Source organism: Lissotriton vulgaris, chromosome 12 (genome assembly GCF_964263255.1).
Source record: "Lissotriton vulgaris chromosome 12, aLisVul1.2, whole genome shotgun sequence".
Lineage (NCBI taxonomy): Eukaryota > Metazoa > Chordata > Amphibia > Caudata > Salamandridae > Lissotriton > Lissotriton vulgaris.
This window is the reverse complement of record NC_141700.1, coordinates 246735382-246763307: the sequence shown is the minus strand read 5'-3', so window position 1 is coordinate 246763307 and position 27926 is coordinate 246735382. Positions and strand designations below refer to the sequence as shown.

Sequence of the window (27926 nt, the reverse complement as noted above, 5' to 3'; positions counted from 1 at the left end):
GCTCCAGCTGCAGAGAGAAGGGCTTGGGACGGCGTAAATTTTGACCTGGTTGGCATCCAATGGGCGGGCTTCAATCCTGCCTGGCAACACTGCTGCCTTTTACTGAAATACTGGCGTCGTTTTCAAAGCCATGTTTTAGGTTTTTGAATTTTATTGGTGTGATGGAGTAGTCTTAGTGTGTGTGTGTGTGGGGCTTTCTGTGTGTGTGGGTCCAACAGAAAGAGGCCTAATGGCCCCTTAACTGCGTCTTTTGTTATGGGCGAAGCTAGAATCTGATAAGCCCCTTCCCCGCCTGCACATTGCTGCTCATATTTCTGTGAATTCCGGGAGAACTTGGAAAGGAAAGTGGTCTTCCGCTGAAAGTGGCCAGCTTTGCAGCAGGGTAGACGACATCTACACTCTGAAAATAGTGGTTAGACAGCATCTACACTCGACACGAGCCCTGTGCTCTCGCAACCCCCCCCCCCACATTTTACTAGCCTTAGCCCATTCCAACTGCACAGCCTGTCTGCTACTGCAGCAGCCCGATGTCCCCCTGTCCAGCCCACCCCTTTGGTGTTGGAAACCAAGGTTCGAGCCTGGGGTCACGTCCACATCATGTTATTCGGGGCAAATCACCTATAGTAAGCGCACAACAGGACATTCCCTCCTCCCCAGCTACCATCACCTTGCCACCCCACTACGCCCAAAAACTCTCAGAATCAGGGTATGTTGTCACGCCGTAGCCTTTTATTCACATCAATCCAAGTAATTTCGGCACAGACCATTTCCAGAGAAAAGTAACTTTCTTGGATATATAACAATTATTCACAGCATTACTTTTTATTCTGCATCAACATGTCAATGGCAGCAAGACAATTAGATACGACATTACATTTCAACTTTATATCTTTTATACTTGTAGCTCGGCCGTACACTAGAACTTGGCCGTACATCTGAACTTGGCTGTCTTGGCCCACCAAATTTCACTCTGCTGTGCACGTTGCGCCGGCAGGCCCCAATGCGCTACAGCCAACAGTTACATTACTTGACATCCTGGGCACCGCATACCGCACCGGCCGACCGTGTTACCTGAACACAGGTAACCTCCCCAAGATTCTACTCAGTCCTTACATTGCGGGTTAGGGCAGTGGAGACCAGGACTACCGGCAGGTCAGTCCCTCCTCCCCGCCTACCCAGTGCACACGTGGAATCTCCCCCCTCCTGGGGTCCATCGAATGGCTGCACCTCCCTTGCTGTGCATGCCCCTTTGTTGTTAACTGTCAGCGCTCCGCCTCTGCGAAGCCTTGCTCTTATGGCAGGTGGTTGGGTGGTCGACGATGCTGTGGTCCGATGGGACTAAGAGAATGAAGCTTTAAATATATTCTAAGTTTTGTTTCTCAGCGCCGCCACCTGATGTCATTAACCCAGCCAGCCCATCCATATCCGGGCCCTCGGAGGAGTCTCACCTCTGTGGCGTACTAAGGGCGCCCCTCCCCTAGGCGCGGGGGTCGCCTCTCAATCTCCCCGTGCCTACCAATAAATGTTTTTAAAAAATAAATGTGTCCTTCTGTAACGTAACTGGTGCTCATGTAAAGAGCTACAATACCTGTGGGTCGAGTTGGCTCTATATAAATATGTAAAAAACAAAAAAAAGTAATTTGAAGACACTCTCTAGACAAGTGCTCAGCTTGGCACACACACTCCCCAGGCAGTTCTGGACTACAAGTCTAGTCAGGTAAGTCACAGACACTTTCTCTCTGCACTGAAGTTAGCTTGTCTGATCTGTGCAGTATGTGCATTAACCTACTAGGCCGCCCTTCCAGTTAGTAACGCTGATAACCAGAGGCACGTTTCTCTTTTTATTTCAGATACACAATTCCACACAGAGAATAAATGTGTGTGGGACACACAGCCAAGTTGCCAGGCTTGCAACAAAAGCTTCTGTTTTTTATATGTAAAAAAATTTGAAATGCACAATGAAAACAGAAAGAAGATTAAAGGACTACTTTTCGCCACCTTGAATTAACATCCTACTTGTACCTTAGAGTTCATCTTTATGTTTACAAAGTGTGTGTGCTTTTTTACTTGCAAGAAATTTTCACTGTTAAGTGTCACACATTTAGTCACTTAATGTCACTCATAAGTGCCCTAAAATCATGGCAAATGTCACACATAAGGAATCTTAGAACATGTCATCTATGAGCTCCAGGGCAACTGGTCCAGGAACCAGTGTCCGTGCCAGATCCACGCGAGCGGTCCGGCCCGTTCTCCACTGCTCGCCACAGCATGGTCCACCCGCTTGAGCGCAGACCGTCACCCCGGGCTTCAGGCTGTCCCCGGGTAGTCATTGTGGCCACAGCCACTGCACCGGACTCAGCAGTATTTAAATGATGTGTAACGAGCTCTCCTAAAAAGAGCCTGACTCAAGAGTGATGCAATTCAAAGGGAAGGAAATAAACGGTTGCAATGCGGCGAGGGGAGAGTTAAACTGAAAGGGGATTTTTATGCGCTGCAACCAATTAAATCAAGGAAAACAAGACGGACGCACCCTAGCATGGCCTGGCTGCTGCCAGGGAGCCAACCGCGGCACTTTGTCGCGAGCAAACGTGCACGCAGCTGAGTGAGCTCGAGAGTTTGAGGTAAGCCTGTCAACGGTTTTTAAAATCAGACGTTTTAAACGGATTTACTATAACAACGTTTTAGAAATGCTTGAGTAGCACAAGGCTACGGGCTGTGTTAGTTACAGGAATGACAGGCACATTTTGTATCCCGTGTGAGAGTGAAAGTGAAAGAGATGTGACTGGGCTTTTATCACACCTGCGGATTCTTTCCGTTTTCTGAGGATAATGTGACATTTGAGTAATACAGGAGGTATTATTATGTGTCCCATATTAACATTATTTCATACGAAAGGGTACCAGCATGAAATGATTTGATAAACAGTTAAACCATGCAATATCGTATTGCTACTAACTCCCTCCCCTGCTTGACCTGATGGCTTTGTCGTTGCTTTAGTCAGATTGATTTTTTATGTATGTTTTGTGTTTATGGTCGGCCGGTAAAGTTATGTTATATCATGTAAGACGTGGCTTCGAACGCTAAATGATGGAGAATTCCACTGTATTCTATCGTTAATAATATATTCGTACGTAAAAAAAAGTCCACGTGGGTCGTATTTAGAAATAATTAGAACATTTGTGAATGATAAATTGCTTTTCTATAGTGTGGGTGTTAATATGACACACACATTTGACCACTGTATTATGGAAATAGATGTGTGGAGGTGGTAATATATTACAGGAAAATTTGTATATATTTAAGAAGACAGACTGCAGTTGAGGTACAGCATTGCCATAACACTGCAACAATTCCATGTTACTATAACATTGAAATAGCACAACAATGCAACAAAACAATAAAACAAAAAATATGCAACACATTCATGCAATAAAGTAAACAAACCAACAGCCCTATGAAAAAACAACACGACGCAGCAATAGAATACAAAATACAACACTGCATATCAACACAAGACAATAACACGAGAATAATACATAAACACTAAAAACATAAATAAAACAGTTATAAATGGGCTGTGTTGGGTGCTTTTGTGTTTTTTTTGTTCTGGTGTTTCGGGGAGGTGTTATTGTGGTAGATTGTTGTGTTTTTGTTCAGTTTTATTGTGTTATGTTGCGTTGTGACACATTGTTGTACGTGTCAAAAGAATGCTGGTATGTTATTGTGGTGTTTTGTGTTATTGTATTTGTTGTGGTGTGTGTTCTATTGTGTTGTTATTTTTTGTGTGTTGTGTTATTTTGGGTGTTACACTGCTTTTGTTCTGCTTTGTTGTGTCACTATTATGTGGTATGTTTTAGGTTATCTTGCTGTGTTGGTATGGTGATGTAATGTGTTAAATTTTTGTGTTGCGTATCTAGTGCTATGTGGGCTGTTTTTGTGTTGTGTAGTTGTGTTGCAATGCTGGCTTGTATTGTTGTACTGGAGTTGTTAAGTTGTGCACTTTTATGTTTTGAGTGAGGTTGTTTTACTTTGTGTTACCCTACTGTGCTGTGTTGTATTTTAGAAACGTCAATACATGTGGATACAATTTTATCCGAAAGCAGCACATGCCTAAAATCCAGAGACAAACCACCATTTACCAATATCTAAGATTGCAACATACTGCTGTTCAAACCCTTCAATTATATAAGGCACCAGTCGGTCCAAAACTGTGTGGCAGAGATAAGTGCTGGACCTGGCCTAGTGCCTTGACACCCTCATCACTATTCCCACTCCAGTGAGTGCAACAGTAGGGAAAGTGTTGGATAGGGGAAGGGTAAAAATTACTATTCCCACTCCAGTGAGTGCAACAGTACGGAAAGTGTTGGATAGGGGAGGGGTAAAAATTGCTGTTCCCACTCCAGTGAGTGCAACAGTAGGGAAAGTGTAGGATAGAAAAGGGGTAAAAAATACTATTCCTACTCCAGTGAGTGCAACAGTAGAGAAAGTGTTGGATAGCGGAGGGGTATAAATGACTATTCCCACTCCAGTGAGTGCAACAGTAGGGAAAGTGTTGGATAGCGGAGGGGTAAAAATTACTATTCCCACTCTAGTGAGTGCAACAGTAGGAAAATTGTTGGATAGCGGAGGGGTAAAAATGACTAAATCCACACCAGTGAGTGCAACAGTAGGGAAAGTGTTTGATAGCGGAGGGGTAAAACATAGGGGTCCATTGTGATGTAGGGCGGATCGCCACCGCCATGCAGGCGGTGGCGATCCGCCCTACATCATACCCCACCAGCCAACCATTCCCCCGCCATATTAGTATGGCGGGGGGACCCCGGCCAACGGAGAGCCCATCCGCCGGTCACACAGGTGACCGGCAGAAAAGGGGCCTGATATGGTGGCAGTGCCCGATAGACACCACCATCCATATTAGGAAGGCAGAGGGAAGCAGCCACGGAAGGGCATGCAGTTGACTGATTTTGGGGCACGTTGCGGGCCCCCGGGATTTTGGGGGGGTGAGGGGGCAAGTGGGGGGTAGGTAGCCCCCTTCATTTGCATGGACGACGAGGCTGGCACCGCGCGGTGCCTGCCACTTTGTGCATGCAAATGCACACTTGCCTTTTTTGTATTGCGGCGGGTGCTGCTGACAGCACCGCCCACCGCAACACAAAAAATGCGGGATGCGCCCACCAGTGTGGCGGGCGCATCCTAATTGTAAATGCGGGACCGCTGCATGCATTGTGGGCGGTCCCATTTCTTGGGGCTATGGCGGGTGGACAAAGTCCGCCCACCATGCTAATCAGCCCCTTAATATTCCCACTCCAGTAAGTGCAACAGTAGGGAAAATGTTTGATAGCGGAGGGGTAAAAATTACTATTCCCACTCCGGTTAGTGCAACAATAGAGAAAGTGTTGGATAGCGGAGAGGTAAAACTTAATATTCCACCCCAAAGAGTGCAACAGTGGGGAAAAGGGTTGGATAGCAGAGGGGTACAAATTACTATTCCCACTCCAGTGAGTACAACAGTAGGGAAAGTGTTGGATAGCGTAGGAGTAACAATTACTATTCCCACACCACTGAGTGCAACAGTAGGGAAAGGGTTGGATAGCAGAGGGGTAAAAATTACTATTCCCACTCCAGTGAGTACAACAGTAGGGAAATGTGTTGGATAGCATAGGAGTAAAAATTACTATTCCCACACCAGTGAGTGCAACAGTAGGGAAAGTGTTGGATAGCAGAGGGGTAAAAATGTATATTCCCATTGGAGTCAGTTAAAAATGAAAAACAAACAAAACATCAACTACAACAGAAAATGTTTAAAAAAAACAAAAAAAGAAAACATATATGAAAATATAAAAAATGTACAAAACATAAAAACGTATTATAATGTTAAAAAGATCCAACAAATACCTATAAAGATTTTTTTTAAATTGTAAAAAAATTGCAAATAACTATTTTAATATAAATTATTTAAAATCAAAAACTTTAATTATTAGATACATTTAATCTTTATTATTTCCTACCCTATAACACCACACAATTCACAACACACATCTAAATAAAAAAATATGCACCTCCATAATTAATTATCAAGTAAAGAAATATAATTTATAAAAAAATAAATTAAAACAAATAAAAATTAATTTACTCCCCAAACATTACCCCTATAACACCGAAACCCACACACAAAATAAAAATAAACAATTACCATAAATATTTATGAATTGATTAAACATAAATAACTACCTACCCTCTACCCCAATAAACACTACAACTCACACCAAAAAAACACTACACAATTTACATAACTAATTTTACATTAATAAATTAATTTCAATTAACAACTTATTAATTAAAAGATTTTACTTCCCACCCTTTATCACTATAAACCCCACAACTCACATCTAAAATTAATTACACAGTTGCCATATTTAAATTATAAATAATTAATTAGTATTAATTACAAATAATCATTAATTAATTATAAATAAATTGCTTCCCACCCTATTCTCCTATAAACCCCATCACCTGCTCCTAAATAACACAATTAACATACATTAATTAATTAATAATAATTAACAAGCCATTAATAAATAATTAATAAATGAATTCCTACAATTAACGCTATAAAATGTAAATTAAATAAATATGAATAAATAAAAATTATTAATAAATGTATTATAATTAAATTCTTTCCCACCTTATTCTCCTATAAACCCACATCTGGCTCCTAACAAAATGACATAATTAACATAATTATTAATTAAGTAATAATAATTAACAAACAACTAATTAATATTAATTCCCACAGTTAACACTAAATTAAATAAATACTAATAAATACAAAATAATATTTTATTTATTATTATATTACTTCCCACCCTATTCCCGTATAAACCCACAACCCACTACAGAATTAAAAAAAGCAAAATTTAATTAAAATAAAACGAATAACTACTAAAAATGTACACATATATTAAAAAACAAAAGCAATACTTATACAAAAGAATTGTTCGCATACTTTTAAAATACATACTAAAATACATAAAACTAAATAAAACATCAATATTTTAAACAACTATATTTTTGCAAACAATATTAATGGCTTCAATATTTTCAAAAATTATATTTCCTTTCTACAAATTGGGGTTGAGGTGTGGCAGAGGAAAGGGTATGGAGTCACATGGGGCAGAGCTTAAACAAGTAGAGTCTGACAGTCAACTTTTACATTTATTTTACAAAAAATCTACTGCAAAGAAATTGCCAACAAGGACATATGCAACAGTAAATATGATCTATATTTCTTAATTGGTGACTCAGAGGCTGGATTTTAAATCACAGGGTGGAGATCATTTTGTGCCTAACAATTTTGTTGAGATTATATTAGCAGTATGATAACTCTAGTGGTTAACACAGTTCTGGGAGAGTTCTGTGTTTTTTCAGTCATAGTTTTGACTCATAATGTAGGGTCAAAGGGTTAATGTACCCCTTGCAAAGCACATTGTGCAACATTGAGATCACATATTTCAATTTTATGTAGGTAGGTAAGTGGGCTGCTGACTTTGACTTTGAGATCATTTTAATACTTCCAGTTCATAAGTTACAAGCCTTTCAACATAGCACAGTGATCTATTTACCGGCAAAAAGGAGCTCCATGCAAACTGCAAATAGGTTCAGATTCTTATTGTGTTTTTGTTTACCTGCTGTTATTCTAAGATTGCAAAGAAGGTGATAAAGTTTTGTTAGTACAGACAAACCCAATGACAGTGTTTTATATCATGACTCTGTGCTTCTCCCGATTGACTCTTAACATATCGGGTCTTATTACAATGTCCGCAGGCGCGGGGAAGGAAACGCCCACCCACAGGTAGACGGTTCTGACATCCCAATTTGGATTTGACCGCCTAGGCAGTCCAAAACCTAAATTTTTCAATGGAAGCTTGTGCGGTGAGCGGAAAAGTCCTGTAGCACAAGCTTCAATTGTAAAATGGATCTTTTCAAACATCCTTGCACCGTGTGGCAGGCACCTCTTATTGACTATCCATACAATAAAGGCCTGGTTGCTACAGAGAGTAAATAATCTTTATTCTCAGGACAGGCTTCTGACATGGGAATATCTACCTCCAGCCAATCTCTGGCAATATGTCCAGTTTAATCCTATCCCAGAACCCTCAATTCAAATGTCTTAATAAATGAACTGCAGTCAGTCAATCCGCAAGCATACATCCTACCTCACAGGCTATATGACTGCAGTTCATTTTTTAAAACATTTGAATTTGGGGTTCTGGGATAGGGTTAAGCTGGACATATTGCCAGAGATTGACGGGAGGTAGATATTCCCACGTCAAAAGCCTGTCCTGAGAATAAAGATTATTTACTCCCTGTAACAGCCAGGCCTTTATTGTATTGATGATTGATGAGTGGAGGGTGACCTGGTGTGTTTTTCCCTCTAAAGATCCTTGTTGTGAAGACCTCCCATTGACTGCCACATGGTGCTGGGATATTTAGGAGGGTGCAGTAGGTGCCCCCCAGGCCCCATTGCTGAGGCCTAAGAGGGCTGGGGGCCCTGCTAGGGGCCCCCAATATCGCTTTCCAACAGCCTATCCATGTCGGAAAGACCAACATGGAATGGCTATCGGAAACCAACATCTTAATCCCGACGGATGAGCTGCCGTCATTAAGGGATTATGAAGTGTTTCCAATGCAATGAGGGCTCCTTGTGCCCGACTGAAAATGTTGGACGGTCCCTCTGCCTGCTGCCTCTAAACTCACGCATCGTAATACGTCGTTCGGACCACAGCTGGAGATGGTGGCCGCACCGCAATCGACACGCTGCCGGTTGTGGTTTGACCGCCATCGTAATCAGGCCCATAATGTCTACAAGTGTGAATGGTATGTGATTCCTATATCTTATAACCCTCATTATCTTATGTTACATTTCCTGTACATTGTTTTACAGACTTGTATGATTTGTTGTACCTCTGTAGGTGATGTAAAGCACTCTGACACCCTTTACTGGGATGAGTAGCACTATAAAAGAATTAAATAAAAAAATAAGTGCCACACTAGGCGGTCGATTACGATGCGGGACGGACTGGAGTCCGTCTGCCATAGTGGTGGTGACCGCACCGTCCACAATACATGCAGCGGTTCTGCACACCAAATTAGGATGTGACCGCCACCATGGCGGTCGCATCTTGCATTTTAACCTTGTGTCGGGTGCTGCTGACAGCAGCACCCGCCGTGATGTTAAAAGAGCATGTTGTGCATTTCAGGTGCCTGCCACATAGTGCACTGAAATGTAGGGGGTACAATGGGTACCCCCCCAGTGCACCTACACCTCCCCCCAACACATTGGGGGCTCGCAACAAGCCCCCAAACAGAACCTCCGCCAGCCTTTTCATGACAGTTTCGCCGTCTTGGAAAGACTGGATTGCAGCCTGCATCATAATATGGTGGACGGTGCCTGCTAGGCGCAGCCACCATTTTATGCATGCAGGCCGCTCCGCCAGACAATCGGTCCGATTGCCTGTGGCAGTACCATGGCGGACAGTTTTTGCGTCCGCCACGGTCGCAGTGTGGATTGGCCCGCCATCCTAATCTGGCGGGCGGTCAATCCACGTTTGATGGCGGACAGATCACCACCATATGCCTGGCGGCAGCAGTCCTTCCGCCATCATAATAACCCCCTGAGTCAATTTTTTGTAATTACTCCTACAGATAGATACATTTAGTATTCTTGCAGTGCAAGCACATCTCTTACATAGGAAGTTGAACAAAGTAAAACATCTGCCTCCAGTAGTTTCTCTTAAATTCTGTTAAGTGAAAACAAGCTGTGCACCTTTGTTTCCTCCCATTGCAATAAAGTCTAGGTGTTAGGCTCCAGATGGCTCCCACTCAGGTTGATACGTGAACTAAAGGAGGGCTGATGCTCATTTATAGCAGGCTTTTTTATTCAGCCCAGCTGGATGTTAACACCATCGCTGCTAGCGATATTTTGCTGCTGTGCTGGATTATTGAATTTCCCATTGTTCATGACGAGCTGGGCTCGTCATCAGTGTTTGAGGAGGCTACACCATGACGAGCCCAGCTCGTCATGAGTGTGGAAGGGGTTAAAATATGAAAGCCCTCTCGCTACCTGCAGGGTGCTGCTCTTACCGGAATACAGACAACATGCAGGCACTGCTTAATTATGTCCACAAATTAATCATGTTTCCCTGGGACCAGAAATAACTGCCGTAAATGGAATCCCGCGGCATCCCTATACTTTCCAGGATTGGCTGAGGTATCTCCCAAGTTTCCAGGATTGGCAGAGACAATTACTTTAATTACATTCAAAATAGGAAGATTAGGTTCATGGGTGGTTTTGGTTGAATATTACAACTACGGTGGATGCTGTTGATAAGAAGTTGTAAATTATCCAAATATGTTCCCTGCTGCATTCATTCATTAGTGTATCTCTTCCTGACCTCAAAGTAAGATACAGCTACCACATTTTGCTCGGTTCTTTCATGTTTTGGTTACAAAGGCCATATCTTCCACAAAAGCTTCACTTGTTTCAGGAGACAGGCCCTGTGTGTATGACATGCCTGCTAGGATCTCCTCACATACAATTGTTAAAGAGCACATTGGATGTTCAAAATATTATTCTAAAAGTAAGTTTGTAAGAAGTGCAGAATCGCTTCTTCTTAGAGCTGCAGCAGTAAGACAACAACAAGCATTGCAAATGCAAAAAGGTCTGGCTTTAAATGGATGTTGTATAGTAAAATGAAGCATTATAATTGAAAGGTCATGGGAATAGATGTGTATTTATGTGGAAGGAAAGAACAGCAAGGTTAAAAGGTCAGGTGGCAGTTGCACTGTCAAGCAAGATCTAAAAATACATGTAGGTAAATACGACTGTCTGTGTTGATGCCAGAGGAAAACAACATTACATATTTTGGGCCACATGTACCTAGGTTTCAAATTTGCAATTACCTAATAGCAAAGTTTTGCAATTCGCTATTAGATAACTGCAAACACCTATGTACTAAGGTGTCTTTGACACATTTAGCAATTCCAAATGGGGTTGCAATTGACCTACCTCATTAATATTCATTCAGTAGGTCGCAATTTGTGACCCATTGGAAATCACAAAAAACACAGGCATGGTGGGGACAGCAGACAACCATGTCTGTGCTTGCTTTTAAATAAAGCAGCGTGGTGTTTTTTTTTAATGAAGGCAGTTTTCCTTAAAGGAAAACAGGATGCATTTCTAAAACAAAAATGTAAGGTTTTCTTATTTTTTAATAGTATCCAGTGGTCCGTGGGACTCCTGCCTGCTCTTAAAAACGTTTTAGAGTACATTCGTCCCTGAGGGACTCCTTCCAAATGGTTTACTACCAACTTCAAGTTGGTGGTAAAATGCAAATGTTTTGTACGTGGAAAATGATTTTTTTGGATCGCAAACTGCCCTATTCTGTGAATTGAGCCGTTTGCAACATGAAAAAAAGCCACATACATGTGAACCCTAGTTATCTAAAACTCTTTAATAGCATTGCAATGTCATATATATTCAGAGTCAGAAAGTCCTTCCTACCGCAATTCACTTTTCACACTGACCAGCCCTTTACTCCTCTAGGGACCTCCTTTAAATTATTTTCTCGAGGATCTAGGGCAGTCAGTTGTATCCAGTAGGAGATTGGTTATAAGTACATTAAAATTATAATTCAAATATTGAAAACATTTTCAACTTCGGTGTGTTTTCTAAAAAAGATGTGTATTCTTTTTTTCATAATGATACCATCCAATCAATCAATGAACATCTTGATCAAACTCTAAATAGCCAACAAGTATTTTTGAGGTAAACCTCTTTATTAGCGTTGTAAATAAATGTTAAAATCATCTAATTTTTTTTTTAAACAATTTTTATTGCAGAGTCAATTACAGTGTACTTTGCTGGACTCAGGATCTCTTAGTGCAGAGTCGTTCTCCTATCTCATTCCAGATGTCTCGTACACAGCCGTTCAGCCCACATCCCGGAGGTCGGGCAGCGCTACTCTTTTACATTTTACTCTCTGGACTGGGCTGTCTGCTGCAGTCAACATATGGGGCCCTCCGCCCTCTGCTTTTACTTTTTCGCCCCGTTCCCCACTGTCACTCGTCAAAGTCCATACATGTTCCGCTACAGGATCCCGGGATGCTTCCCTCCCCCCCCTCTCCCCCCCGGTGTCTACATCTATGCCTGGCGCTAGGATTTGTGCCTATACTGTGGGACTTCGGAGCTTTGTATTTTTACTGTGTGTGTGTGTCCGGCGTAGGTGCCGGGGTCATTACCATCTCTACTGGAGCCACCTGGCCCTCCGTCGCCTCTTCCCCTTCTTTCTCCACTGTGCTATCTCTAAGCGCCTGTACTAATATTTCCCATGCCATTGCTGCGTCCTGTGCTTTCTCGTCTGAGCTACGGCGGGCCAGTTGGTATCTGATCGTACTCTCCGCTGTTGCCCACTTCAAAAATTCATTCAGCCACCTCCGGTGTGTCAGCCCTACCTTCGACTTCCACCCCTTGGTCAACTCTCTCTTCGCAATAAGTAGACCCATGTCGATGCATTTGCTAGACAGTTTGTCCTTGCGTGTGTGTGGGAACCAGTGTAAGATAGTGACCGCGCTGTCGTACTGCAGTTCCCTGTCCGCTACTTCATTCAGGGTGTCACCTATTTCCCTCCAATACTCTTGTAAGCGGGGGCAGCCCCTCAGCATGTGTATTAGGTCTGCTCCTAACTGGTTACATCTGGGGCATGCTGCGTCCTCTGTGCCAAAGTACGCTGCTATTTTACTCGGGGTGAGGTAGGCCCTGTGGAGTATATAGAGGTGTATCAGTTGGAAATGCGCGTTTCTGGTGCTCTTCCTAGCCCTCCGCACTAGTTGGGACCACGCCGTGTCTGGGATTTCTAACTGTAGGTCTGCTTCCCATTTATTCTTCAACGGTGTAAGTGGTTGTAGGGTTTCTGTGTGCATTCTGGTATAGAGGCACGTAACTGCCTTAAACGTTCCTGCCGCCATCATTGTATATTGGCACACCAGTGTCGTCGTGGGCTCCATCAGTCCCTCCCCCCAGTGCGCTTGTATGGCTCTCACCACCGCCGCATGCAGTAAATAGTCTCCCCTCGGAAGGTCGTATCTTTCCTGTAAAGTCTGGTACGGGGCCAATACTTTGTCATCATAAAGATCCCCTACCATCTGTAACCCTGCCTCTTCCCACAGTCGTAGTCTCGACCAGTCTCCGCCATGTGGGAGTGCTGTCACCATGCCCAGCGGGATTTCAGGCGCATACGGGTGCCCGGATCCAGTTCGCCTTTGCAAGCGATTCCAACACAATCGGAGCGTCCGTTCTTCCTGGGTCAGCCCTCCGAGCCTCAGTTTTTGCTGCATGGTTATGTATGCCAGGATGTGTCGGGGGTGCCGTTCTCCCTCTCCCGCTCCGGGCCGCGGTAGACCCTCGCAACCTCCTGCGTGAAGAACTGTAATTGGGCCGCCAAGTAGTAGAGCTCGAAATCTGGGACCGCTAGGCCACCCTCATCCTTCGGGCGGGTCAGCGTCGCCAATGCAATCCTATGTCTGCCCGTTCCCCATAAAAAGGACACAATCATCGATCTCAACCGTCTGAAGATCGCGCCAGGTATCCACACGGGGAGGGTCCGGAAGAAATATAATAATCGCGGTAGGGCAATCATTTTCAGGAGTGAAACCCGGCCCGCCATTGAAAGGGGCAGGGTGACCCAGAAGGACATACTGTTCTGCAATGCACGGATACAGCGACCTACATTACCGTCTAAGAGGTCCGCGGGCTCGTGGTATATGTACACTCCTAGGTAGCTCAGGCAGCTGACCTCCCATCTAAGCACTGGGTGGATTAGGGGGCGCTCCTCCTCCTTCCTCAGCGGGAAGAGGCAGGTTTTCGTCCAATTAACCTGTAGTCCCGATATTTCGCCGAAGCGCGCTAGCAGTCTCTCTGGGCCTTCCACAGCCTCCTCAGCATCTTCTAAGAAGAGGAGGAGGTCGTCTGCATATAAGGAAATGAAGTGGTGAACCCCTCTGACTTCTAACCTGTTGTAATGTACACCCCGCCTAGCCATTGCCGCTAGAGGCTCCACCGCAAGCGCAAACAGCAGGGGAGAAAGTGCACACCCCTCTCTGGTTCCTAGATTCACCTCATATTGGTCCGATACTAAGGGTCCGACTCTCACCCTAGCTTTCGCCGAAGAGTAAAGCACTTTCGTCCATCTTATATATCCCTCACCAAGGCCAAAACCCTGCATCACCCTATATAGGTATTCCCATTCCAGGGTGTCGAAGGCCTTTTCTATGTCAACCGCCAATACCAGGGGGGCCCTCGCTCCCGGCGGTGGGTCATCTACTAGCCTGAGCAGCCTACGGATGTTGTGTGTCGTGTTCCTTGTGGGTATAAAACCTGATTGATCCCTATGAACCAGGTCTTGCATATGGGTTAACAGCCTGGTGGCCAGCACTGTGCTCAAAATTTTATAGTCTGTTGTTAACATAGACAATGGCCTATAGGATGCAGGGTCTGTGCTTTCCCTTCACAGTTTTAATAAAGGAATCATAATGGCTTCGCGCATTGATTGGGGGAGTCTGCCCTTTTCCCTGGCTTCATTATATATCACTTGAAGTCTCTGGGTCAGTTGATCTAGGTATTTCCCGTAAAATTCAATGGGCAACCCATCTATCCATGGTGTTTTGTTACGCGCCATTCGCTTTATTGCCCCTCTTATTTCTGCCAAGTCTATTGGGCCGCCTAGGGAATCAGCCTGTTCTTGCTCCAGCTGTGGTAGCTGCAGGTCGCTCAGGAAAGCATCTATTGCCTCATTCTGGTTCCCTAACTCGCGTTAAAATCATCTCATAACAAATGATGCACTCCCAAGAGTTTCACCTCTCCTACACAGTGTATAAATTACTATTAGGTACACTAGCCAGTGAAATGAGAGGAAACCAACAAATCTTTCGTAATTCTCATTCTAGACATAAAGGAGGCAGTTATTTATCTTGCCAGCATATCTATAGCCCTGCAACTAAATCTAAATTCATTTCCCCTATTGCAACCCTGAAATCAACATTATTAGGTGTAAGAGAACCACCTTGTTGAGTTACATCTCTTCTACTGTGCATCGGGAAGACCGATCTTGTCTATAAATCTAAAGTACTAAACCTATGGCGCAACAGAGCATGCACTTGGTAATCAAAGAATCAATCAATGTGAATACGTACATTTTGTGAGTTCATATTTGTAGATACAATGATGAACCTTTCTGAATTTTTGAGATAGTACATTCCTTTGTTATTACATACATACTCCATTTTAAAAACGTATTTATTCTAAAATCATATGAATACTTTGTGGGTCATTAGGATGACGGGCGGACTTAGTTCGCGACTAGGGACTGCCCGCCATAAGGGCGGGGATCCCGTGGGTGGAATTAGGATGCGGCCGCCACAGTGGCGGCCGCATCCTGCATTTATAACATTGTGTGCACCGCCCGCCACGATGCCATAAATGCATGTATGCATTTGCATACACAATGCGGCAGGCACCGCGCGGTGCCTACCGCATTGTATATGCAAATGCAGGGGGGTACCCCCCCTGTGTGCATCCCCCACCCCTCCTTTACTTTGGGGGTCCGCAGGGGGCACCCCCAAGTGAAGACCGCCCGCTACGGAAAGGCACCTGCCCAGGCCCATCGTAATATGGCTGGCGGTGTCTAATAGACACTGCCACCATATTATTCCTTTTCCGCCCCGGCCACAAGGCGACCGGGGCGGAAAAGCGGCGGAGGGTCTTGCCGTCCGCCGAGGATCTCCCTGCCATACTAATATGGCGGGGGAAAACGAGCGTGGATGTCGGGCGGATTGCCCCCGCCAGGCTGGCGGTGGCTACCTCCAGCCTGGCGGGGGCAATCCGCCCAACATCATAATGGGCCCCTTTATTGCTGTCGCAAATTGGTGACATTGTCCACCTCCTATCCCACAGTTTAATTGTAATCAATGCAACTCAATGGAAAGTTTGAGTAACTAATATATTCTTGTTGGATCAAATTATTAAGGTTCACTGACAAAATATCGCTTTCGAAAATATCCCCATACCAAAATATCGTGACCAAAATATCAATGTCAAAAATATCACCAGCCTATCCTTAGAATATTAAGTACAAAAATATTGAAAAAAAATATAGGTTAGTGGAACTAGGTAAAGTGTATGTTTGCAGAGGGCAAAAATCTACTATTTCAACTCCAATTAGTGCAACAGTAGGGAAAGTGTTGGATTGGGTAGGGGTACAAAATTCCATTCCCACTCCAAAAATTACTTTCCTCCCTTTACCCCTATAAACCCACAACTTGCTATGGTGCTAAAAATCACAACAAATAATTACATTGAATTTCATAACTACTAAGAATTTAACAACTATATTAAAAAACATAAACAATAATTAAACAAAAAAATCACATCATATACATTTAAAATATACACTAAAATATGTAACAATAATTTCAAAACTATATAATAAACAACAATATTTTTGTAAATGATATGAATGACTTCGATAATTTTAAAATCAGTGTTACTTACCTTAAAATCGATATTCTTGTCAACGATATTCTTGCAGACGATATTTCCAAATCATGATATTCTGAAGTCGATATTTTGGTATGACAATATTTTTAACCTCAGTATTTTGTCTGAAAACCAATTATTAACTCAACTTATTTACTCCTATTCTAACTATAATCATCCCAAGTAGCAGGAGAATTTATATATAAGAACATATTCACATCTTAATTCTAACTATGTGTGGGCCACAGCCCATGGATCAAAGTTACTATTTGAAGGTACTCAGAACATACATTGTCTAGGCCTGCTCTATGTATAGCCTTTGATATAATAATTCTTATAATGTTCCTATTAGACGCAAAAATTAGAAATCTGAATCGTAAAACATATAATGAGAGCTGATTACAAGCAATATCTGAAACAAGTTCCCAGTTCCAGATTGGTTGAGGAGTCCCCTGATAAAGACATTGTGTGGTTATGAAAAAGCTTTTAGTGCTAGATGAGGCTTCCAGCAGCCAAAGCATTATACAGCGCATGGCGACCCGCTTGGTCGTTTTTTCCAGGTGGGTCTTAAATAAAAAGCTATCCAGAAATCACTACTTCCGGTTTTAGAAAGAGACTGTACAGTTTTCCAAGGCCCTGAATCTACTATCTAGGACTCTCACTGAAGTGTTCGAGGCAGCTCTAGGCAGAGAATATGCTATATGATGGTGAAGCAAGGTGCACAATCCTGGACTGACCATTGGTATGTCCTGGATAGTTCATTTTGTATTGATGCTAGGAACATAAAACCGGAAAGCTAAACATGGTATTAACCTTCAATTCCCTTTGAAACTCTGAATGCTCTATTATGCCTGGGTTCCTATTAGATGGTGTAGTGTATTTTTAAATGTTTATATTCTAAGTGGTTTCATTTTGAATGTACCTTGTGAAACATTGTTTAGAAATGCTCTTTACTCATGTTTTGTACTTCCAGTCAATATATTTAAGGTTGGAAAGTCCCTGCCACGAACTCACATTTCATGGTGACCAGCTCTTTCTTCCTCTAAGAACCCCTTTTCAATCATTTTCTCCAGGACCTAGGTCAGTCACATGGTCACAGGGCAGACCGATGAGTGACTATCGTTTACAACTGTTATCCTAGGGCCAGATGTAGGTGTCCATTTACCGACCGGTAACGGCCGATTTCGGCCGTTACCGACCGGTAAATGGTCATTTGAGATGTAGGGGCCCTTTTTTACAGATTCGGTAAATTTACTGAATCGGTAAATTTACCGAATCGGTAAAATACCGAATCGGTATTTTTACCGATTCGGTAATTTTGAAATGTAGGTTGGACTCTTCTGAGTCCCACAGGCCTTACCGAATCGGTATTTTACCACCCAATCCAATTGGGTGGTAAAATACCGATTCCAGGTGTGCATGCACATGTGTGCATGCACACCTATGGCATGTGACAGACGGACATGCCCTTAGGGCATGTCTGTGTGCCACATGTCACACATGCCTTAAATCGGGGTGCCAGAGGGTGTCAAAGTGACACCCCCTGCACCCTTGCAAAAATCGGTATTTACCGAATCGGTAAATACCAATTCGGTAATGCCCATTGATTCCTATGGGCATTGAAGCCCATATGAATCAATGGGCATTACCGAATCGGTATTTACCGATTCGGTAAATACCGATTCTTACAGAATCGGTAATTCAATTACCGATTCTTTTTACATCTCCCCCCCTCAATTTTACCGATTCATAAATACTGAATCGGTAAAATTCTGTATTTATGAATCGGTAAAATTAACTTACCTACATCTGGCCCCTAGTGCCTTGGCATCTTCTGCACTGTGCATTTGATGTCAGATTTTGCTGTTTGGAGCTACAAAGAGAGAATGATCAAATCATTTGGGCTTACTTTAAACGTGGATAAGGATTTGCAAATTAAATATAAGAGGACACAAAGTAATACAACTTAAAAAAGGTCACTGTCCAGTGAGAGTTATATGTTTGGAAAAGTATAGGTCTTTGTTTACCTTATATACAAAATCAGAAAGCGGTAGCACCTTCAGGGATCAAAACACACCCCAAACATTATTGTAGCAATTACAGACCTTAGCGCTATTTCCATTTAACATAGTCAGGTGCACTACACTTTAGTTCCCTCAAACTCAGTCAGTGAGTTACGGGTTCTAGCAAATCTGCCTCATTGCTTCTTCAGGGCAATGTCCTAATACCACAGTGGCCCTTGGCCTAAACACAGTAGTTTGGTAGACTTCAGTAAATACTTTGACACCAGTGCTAAAGTTAGAAAGGTAATGGGGATCCCCTCCGAAATTGGAATGAAAATGCTGGTTGTCATCAGGTGAACTTGACAGTGGGTCAGGTTACTGGACTGTCAATTATGCTGGGGCTTAGTGGAACAGGGAGTTACCAGTCACAACGTAGAAGCAGAGCTGAGTCTCTAACTGGTCTCCCAAATTTACTAGTTACCAAGGTCCCTGGGAAAAAGAATGGGACATTTACAATGCATGCTTTTACAACGCGGTTTGTACATCGCAACATCCATTACAACGCATGATTTTACAACAAATGCCTTCACAACGCATTTTTAGAAATTACTTTTACAATGCATTCCATTACAACGCATACCATTACAACGCACAGATAATACTTTTAGGGCAACAGTAGGGTAAGTGTTGGATAGTGTAGGGGTAAACATTTCTATTCCCACACCAGTGAGTGCAACAGTAGGGTAAGTGTTGGATAGTGTAGGGGTAAAAAATACTATTCCCACTCCAGTGAGTGCAACAGTAGGGTAAGTGTTGGATAGTGTCGGGGTAAAAATTACTATTTCCATGTACCCCAAAACCCATACCCACCCTAAAACTTAAAAAAATTACTAACCTTATAATGCGTTGTAATGGCATTCATTGTAGTGACATATATTGTAATGACAGGAGTTGTAGTGACATGCGTTGTAATGGACTTGAGATGTAAATGCTGCTGCGTTGTAACAGCCACGTTGTAAAAGTAGTGCATTGTAATGACTGCGTTGTAATGGATGTTTCATATCCCAGGGTGTCAAAGTCTTTATAAAGTCTATATCTCAAAAAGATTCTTGCCACAGTTACAATTTTGAGGTTTGGCAGAAAAGCCATCAGTACTGAAACAAACAGTCACTTCAAATCACAATTATTTGGAATTGTATGTCATTGAAGAATTGATGCAGCATTTCTGAGGCCAATACAGACAGTCCTAGCTGGCAGAGCATTCCACAGATGTCTGTGATGGAATGGGGTAAAACAGTCGAATTTAGGAAAGGGTGGTACAAGATTCCATCATCTCTAAAACCGTTTTCTTTTTTGTTTTTACATAGCACACAATCCCTCATACTACAGAGTATCTTTAAACAGAAGACCTGATACCAGGAACCAGTGCCTATCAGTAGTTTGCTATTGAGTGAATAGCCAGGATTTTAAGTGTTCTGATTAAGAGGCGATTGGACTCCATTTTCAGTGATTTTGGTACAGAGACGTAACAGACGGCAACTGCTGATCTCTAAAAGTCTTTTTTTTAGGTCTCGCCTTGCGATGCAGCGCATACGCTGCTCACTTTGGCGAGACCTATTGTTGTGGGTTTTGAGTCCGAAGGGGGGCATCCGATGTGCACGCTCACTGCGTGTCTTCTCTGGTGCCCGGAAAGCCGATGTGCATGCCCACTGCGTGTCTTTTCTGGTGCCCGGACAGCAGATGTGCACGTTCACGGCGTGTTCTGATGTGCAATTGCCCAGACAGCCTATGTTCACACAAAGTACGGGTTGCACGTCCGCTTTGGCTTTCCCTCCTTCCCCCCGTCGGGCCCCTCCTTCTTCGCTCAGAGCCTGAAGCACCATGCCTGCTTGGACAGGAGATTGTGCGCTGGCTCAGAAGGAAGAATGCTAAAATGTAATGCGCTTAAGTGTGGTTAATGCTGGGGCGGGGGTAGTGCCAAACCCTCCTTCCAAACTTCTAACAATCTGTGCGACATTTACTTTATTTTTGCGCCAAAATTGTCGACTTTTGGTACGAAAATATGCTTTGTAATGTTCATATGCTGGAGACATAAGTTTGACAGACACTTGCTATTATGCATAAATAGCCTGTCCAACACATATTCGAAGACTACAGTCGAATAATTGTGTTTAGGGGCTGAAGGGTAGAGGACCGATATCAGGGAAGGTAACACACTCGCCAATTTCAAATCTCACTGTTAGTTAAGGATATCAATAAAAACCATAACATGTGCTTTAAATAGCACTTCCTACTGCACTATTATCGTTTCTAAGCACTCTTATTATTGTCCAATGTGCAGGGACTCAATTTATCGCCCTTGGAAGGATGGAAAGTGGAGCCACCTCCATGTAGAGAGACTAGCGCAGAAGTAATGGATGTTAAAAGGATTGTGGGATTTCAAGGGTATTGAGCCTTAAAGCATATTACTTGGGGTACCTGCGGGTGCACAAGTGAAGCCACAATCGGAAAACGCAGAATAAAAAGAAACATTTCGAATAACTGCATCCTTTATTTTGGGAAGGAGATAACCTACTTTCCAGATGAGCACCACCTTGCTGCAGCAATGCGGCTCACTGTTTTGATTACCGTAATTCCATGTACTTGTGCTTCCCAATGAATTGATGTGGAACAGACTAGGGCCAGGGTGGAGCTCGACAGCAGGGCTTGTTCATCACGACATGGTGAAAGCACCGCTCCCCTGCTCCAGCTAGTGGGGGCCAAGCCTATACTGCACAAAATATGACATAACAAAGATGTATTTTAATATCACGTGGTGTATTTACGTGAGAAGCCACGTTTATTTTACTTCAACGCTTTCCTGTGTCCGATATGTTCTGTTTCATTGTAAGCTCCCATCCCATACTTAAATCAAGCATGCTTGTGCTTCATTTATCACACAGCTGTTTAGTCTGGCTTTGTGGCATTGAAATTGCGAGGATGTGTCCAACAACTTCTACGCAGAACTGTCGTTGAAGTGACGTTAAACCGCTAAGGATTTCCGCCTTTCATTCTCCCCTGCTGGTAACTGCTTCTGATTTAGGACACATGTTTAGGTTAGGCCAGGATATTCTCCCCATGTCTGCATTTTATAGAAGTTTTCGTATTCTAGACCCAGCCAGACAATGTGCATGATGAACCCATCGGACCTGACATTCTATATGCTGCATCTGATGGTGTAGTCCTTCCTGCTACAACAAAAATGTTCACTGCACAAATATAATAAAGGCCTTTGCAGGATTTACGACCTACAAAGAGATTCTCACATCATGTTGATTCCACCAATGCAGGTTCAAATTTGACCTCACACTCACATTCAAATCTCCGTCTAGTAATTACAGTCCCTGGAAATTGCTCTATTTTCAAAAAGGTTTATTTTTCAAAGAGCAGTGTCACTTAACTTCCGGCGACGAAAGCAACACCAGTATAAATACTACAGTAATGCCTTTTTCAACAATATGAGGTCTTTGTTATACTTACTTCCATGATCGTTTGCATATAATTGCGGTATTTATGTCTTTTAAGCCTGTTTCTTTTGTATAATATTTTACATCACACCTACCTCACACCACTCATGACGTCTGTTTTCAGGTCGAGCTGTCAGAAGTCCATTGTCAAAAATACAGAGAAACATTTCCAGCTCAGCCACTGACACGCCCTATTTCAGGCTGAACCCGATACACAGAAGTCTGCTGCTAAGTGCCTGCAAGGGCTCCATTGCGTCAGCATCCGTCGCCCCTCCGCCCCTCCCTGGCTCAGGCATGCGAACTTCACTACATTGAATGCTCAGTGTGTGCTGGTAGTTAAACACAGCCTAACGCCATGGCGTCTCTTGTGTTCACCAGAATGTCCTAAGTTAGGAACAGCTTACTAGATCAATAATTGTGCGATGGATCACTCGAGACTCCTGTGACTTTGCACTAGAAGGTGGGGATAGGATGTGGCGTAACCCTAGAGCTGCCGACTTGGGCACTGGGGAACCAGGTTCGAATCTCGTCTCAACATCCTGTGCTTCTGGGCAAAAAACGTAATCTCCCCATGCCTACCCAAATAAGCATTTGCAATGCAATAGGTCTCGCATTTAAGTTTGAGCTATTGACATTGCAAATAACAATGCCTTTTATTTTTATTTTCGTTTTAAAAACATAAAAGGCATTGTCATTTACAATGCCAATAGCTTAAACTCGTGTAACTGCAAGACCTATTGCATTGCAAATGCTTATTATTCAGATCCATAGCCTGGCACACTGAATCTGAAAAAATCTTATTCTCCATTTCTCAATGTTATATTTCTTCACCACATAATTAAAATTGTTGAAGGATCTAGACATTTTGGAGCTGAGTATTTCTTAAATATACAAAAACAGACTATTTACGTAGAATACTTTGTGGAGCATACAAGTGGATTTTAATCGAATTATGTTTGTGTTTGCAATTTGGAGCCAGTGAAGTTGTCGAAGAAAGCTGAAGACATGGTCAAATTTTTCAAGGTTAAATAAAGATCTAACCACTGTGCTCTGAATATGCTGTAGGCGTAGTACATTTTTGGGTAGATCTAGATATAAACTTACACTAATACCATTGTGTCAGAGACAGATATTGCCTATGACAGATGGAGAGATGTAGATTAAGGCAGAAGTGCATACTCACCAATAGGCACAGTTTTATTGGCATCTCTGGCAAGAAACTGAACCTTTTTGTGATGCCAATGTTAAACTAGTTTCTAAGGATCATTCCAGACTAGTTGGACTGCAGACCCTCCTGGCTCATGGAGCCAGCTCCAGTCTCAATTATTCCTCCAGGCAAGCCTTGTTTGCTGGCTCTTGTGCGTGTCTCCGTTAAAGTAACTCTTCGCCTCCATGTGAAGACCAGCGACACATCTTATAGACAGAGTCCTGCAGCATGAATTTATTGTGGCCCTAGGCTTCTTCCCAGATTCTTGGAGAATATTGTCACAGGATTTTCTGGTTTTGCTATATTAAGCTCTTCTCACAGATGCTGCATAGCTTTAAGTTGTGAGCAAGCATGCCATATTTAATACAGCCACCAAGCATGAACACATGGATAGTAGAAGGGTCCCAGTGGTTGGAGACTTTATAGATTATGACAAGGTCAGTAGACACCTTCCCCAAGTTTCATGTAAAAAGTGATGTGCCTCTACATCTCAAATCACAGGTCAAAAAATCCCATAGCATGGCGATGGGGAATTAGTTACCAGCTACCATGGGTGCTGATATACCTTTGATCCTCCCTTCATTCTAACAAAGTGTAACACCCGGTTGGGGAGCAACAGAAAACAAATGAAGCATCACCCAGTGATCTAAAGATATGCACTGCTAGACAGAAGACAGTCATGGCAGGCCAGAATGTACAAAAATGAGGCAGAATGTCACTACAGGAGTATACATGTGGTGGTCACTTGTGCAGCCTCTCCCCACTTATTGTGCCTGCCGGTGACTTCCTTATTTGCCCTGGACTTTCTCCTTATCATCTTCCTGAGTGTGTCTAAAATCTTTCCAACTTCTAACCCATTTTCTTGGAAACTGTTCAATTTTCACTGTTTGGGTTATGTGAACAAACCATGTACCAGCACAATATGGTTTTAGATATGTTAATTGTGCCCTGGTAGAAAGCTGTCTGATCTGCTATGAATAATTTGCCCACAACTGCTGTTATCCTACTTGATAGAATTCCCAAAACATATTTTTTGAATGGCCCCTCTGTGAAGGGGCACTTTGAATGTAGTATGGTAATACATTGTAGGGACAGGAATAGAGAAAGTTCCTAAGAATGCTTAAGTATTATGCACCGCTCAACTGTTTGTATTGTGTTCTTTCTTTGAGTCACTTTCTCTACACTCATCACACACACACATCTTTCTCTCAGTCTCAATGTCTAAAACCTGCCAACGGAAATCTGATCTAATTTTTTCTTTGACTTTGCTCACCCCTAGATGTCCTTCATGAGCCATATTGATACACCTATCCTTAATGCTCACAGTAGCAAGCAAACAATTGCCCCTGAATACCAATCTATCGTGAACCGAAAGTTAATTCCTGATCATCCAAAGCAGGCAAGTTTCTCCACTAAGTTTGTTTCCAACAGGCCACCCATTCACAGTGTATGGAATAATGGACATCAAAGTTTCATCAATTACAACACAAACACTCATCGCATATAGTATCATCCAAATTGACACACTCCACATCCTGACCATCTGTGACCAATCTGGACAAGCAGTCCAAGCTGGACAAGCAGTGCACAATTTTGTACTCCTTCAACATCCTCTGCTGAGAACATGTATTCTTGTAGCTCCACAACCCACTTGAGAATTCTGAATGAAACACTATCCAGCCCTTTTTTCAAGATCTTCCTTAGAGGGTTGTGGTATGTTCCCACTGTGAAAGTTCTGCCCCATAAGAAATACGTGAATGTTTTTCATCGATCAGCACACTGCAAAGGCCTCTTTCTCAATTATGGAGTAATTGTGTTCGGCCCTTGTCAGCGCAAGTGATGCACGTGCAATTGTATGCTCCTCATGATTATCAATCTGAAGGAGAATCGCTCAAACCCTTTGTTGCTGTCATCCGTAACCATTTTGTTAAGCCTGTGTGCATTGAAGGCGTTTAGATTGGGAGCATTCTGTAACTCCCTTTTTATAGTATCTAACTCCTTCTGACACTCATCACTCCAAATAAATTCCTTCCCCTTCCTGCACCTTCTCCGCGTCACCATAGTTTTACTGGACATATTGTTTATGAATTTACTATAAAATTCTACCCTGTAGCACTGACCTCTGCTGGCGCGGATGCGGACAGGTGGGCACACTGACCCACATACTATGGCAATGCCCTAGGATTCAAGCCTTCTGGGATGCGATCCTGTCTGTGGTTGACCATCTATACCAGACGGAGCTTCCCAGATTCCCTAGCAACATCTTGTTGGGACTTCCTAACCCTCTTACATACCCTCTTAGGTCCTGTGGGGGAGAGCGATCACCTTGGCACTTGAGGCGGCTAAACAGGAGCTACTAGCAAAGTGGGGAATGGAGGAAATCCCAAACAAACTAGATTGGCTTTACAGAGTTTGGGAGGTAGTGGGGATGGAAAGCATTGCAGCTGGGATTACCCACACGCTGCCCAGGTTTGACAAGACATGGGGATCTACTGTGGCCTACTTGTCCTCTGAGTTCATTGAGCTCACCTGCCCACGCTACTTCAGAGTCCTGCGGTTCCCCACTACTCCCCCTGCCAGCAAGCCACCACCCCGAGACGAGGCACCGACACATGAGGGCTAGCACCCTATTCTGTTGAGGACTGGGGAATGGGTAGGTCCCTGTCTTTCTTCTCCCTCTCTATTCTTTGGTTTCCCTCCTTATCTCTTCACCTTTCTCTTTTCTATTCCTTTCATTAAAATTTGCATATAAACCATGCTATTTCCCTCCGGCCAATGGTTGTAGGTGGGCGTTGTGTTTACTGTTTGCAACCAAAACTCAATAAAAAAGATTTAAACCATAAAATTCTGCCATACCCGAAAAGGACACTACTTCATCCTCGTTCTTGGAGGGACACAGCTTACATATGGTTTCCACTAATTCAGATTTTAGTTAAACCCCCACAGGCAGTGATGGTAAGGCCCAAATAGGAGATTTCAGTCTTGCCATTCAAACATTTTTCCACATTTAACATCAGGCCGACTTGCCTTAAGTTGCGCAGTACAGTATAAACTCTTCTATTGTGTGCCTCCAAATTGTTTCCATAAATGAGTACATCATCTTGCAAATATTGTATCCCTTCCAACTTTCCTAGTACTGAAACCATTAGCCTCTGGAACACCGAAGTTGCTGATATGAGGCTGAAAGGAATCCTCAAACATTTGAATGCCCTAAAGCTGTTAAGAAAGTGGTAAGATCTGTGTATGAGGATGTAATTTGATGTGATGATAGGCATATGCGAGATTTAGTGTAGTAAAACATCTCGCATTATTTCCAAAATGTTTGTAATAAAAATTTATCTACCACCACCTCCTTATTCAAACTCCTTAAATCCACATAGAAACGAATGACACCTGACGGTTTCTTTGCCACCATTACAGGTGCTAATCATTCTGTGGCCTCCACTGGGTTATAATGCCTATTATCTCTAATCTTTCCAGCTCCTTGAGTACATCCTGCTGCACACTTTGAGGAATTTTCCTGACCCTGGTCGAAACTGGCACAGCCCTGGTCTGAATTGGATGTATGACATTACAACGCATGCTTTTACATCGCATGCTTTTACATCACAACTTTTACAACGCATGCCTTTACAACGCATAGTGTTGAGGGGTGCTGGATAGTGAATAGTTTAATTTACTATTCCAACTCCAGTTCCCGTGGATAGTAGGGAAGGTGTTGGATAGTAAATTAAATCTATTCCCTATCCTAGAGCGCCCCCCAGCGCAATGCGTTGTAATGGTTTGCGTTGTAAAAGTTGCGATGTAAAAGCACTGCATGGTAAAAGTTGCGTTGTAAAGGATGTTTCCCGTCTGAGTTTAATGTAACGAAGTTATTCCCTGACACACCCCAGGTTTTTAGAGAATACCCCCGGAAACTCACTCTTGCTTTACTCGTACTTGAGGCTGCGCATTGGGATCACAATAAATGCCACCCCAGAATGTTATCACACTTCGAAGCCACATATACTTTAGCCGGAATAATGCGTCCTCTATACTCCACAGTGCTTATAAAATAGCCTTGCATCTTTATTTTTTGATCTCCTTAACCCCCCTGGACTGAAATCCATACGACAAAGACTTGTTCCAGGGACCTCTTTGCTAAAAACACCATAATCTATAATATTAAGCCTCAAGCAAGCGTCAAACAGCATATTACCTTCTACACTGTCCACTTTGACTTTATCAGCCAGATTGTCGGGCGCTTTGGTATACAGAATTCCTTCATCAATGCGTAACACTATCTCCTGTCCAACCTACTTCACCCTCAGCTTTTATAAATCTTCTTCTTGGGTTTCCCAGATTTATCAGAGTGGGAAGGACCAGGCTTAACAGAACAGCAACACCTCATGAAAGAATAGCACTCTTTACAACGCATGCGTTTACAACGCAAGTCGTTATAATGACACATTGTTACATCGCATGCCTTACAACGCAAGTCGTTACGACTTGTTGTGGGGGGGCGCTGGAGTTTGGAAAAGTATAATTTACTATTCCAACTCCAGTGTGTGCAACAGTAGGGAAGGTGTTGGATTGAAAATCCAACAAATCCAACACCTTCTGCCCCCTACAGGAAGTCG

The 27926-nt window shown here is 43.0% G+C and overlaps 1 protein-coding gene across 4 annotated transcripts in view; it reads left to right on the top strand.

Annotated features, from left to right (window-relative positions):
* Positions 1–2499: 2499 nt before the first annotated feature.
* The window catches only part of LOC147673871 (receptor-interacting serine/threonine-protein kinase 2-like), a 416465-nt gene continuing 391038 nt past the window's right edge, over positions 2500–27926 (top strand). For all 4 annotated transcript variants that reach the window (XR_015302639.1, XM_086947754.1, XM_086947752.1 and 1 more), the window contains exon 1: positions 2500–2621. The gene's annotated coding sequence lies outside the window, so the exon portion shown is untranslated. The remainder of the gene's footprint in view (positions 2622–27926) is intronic.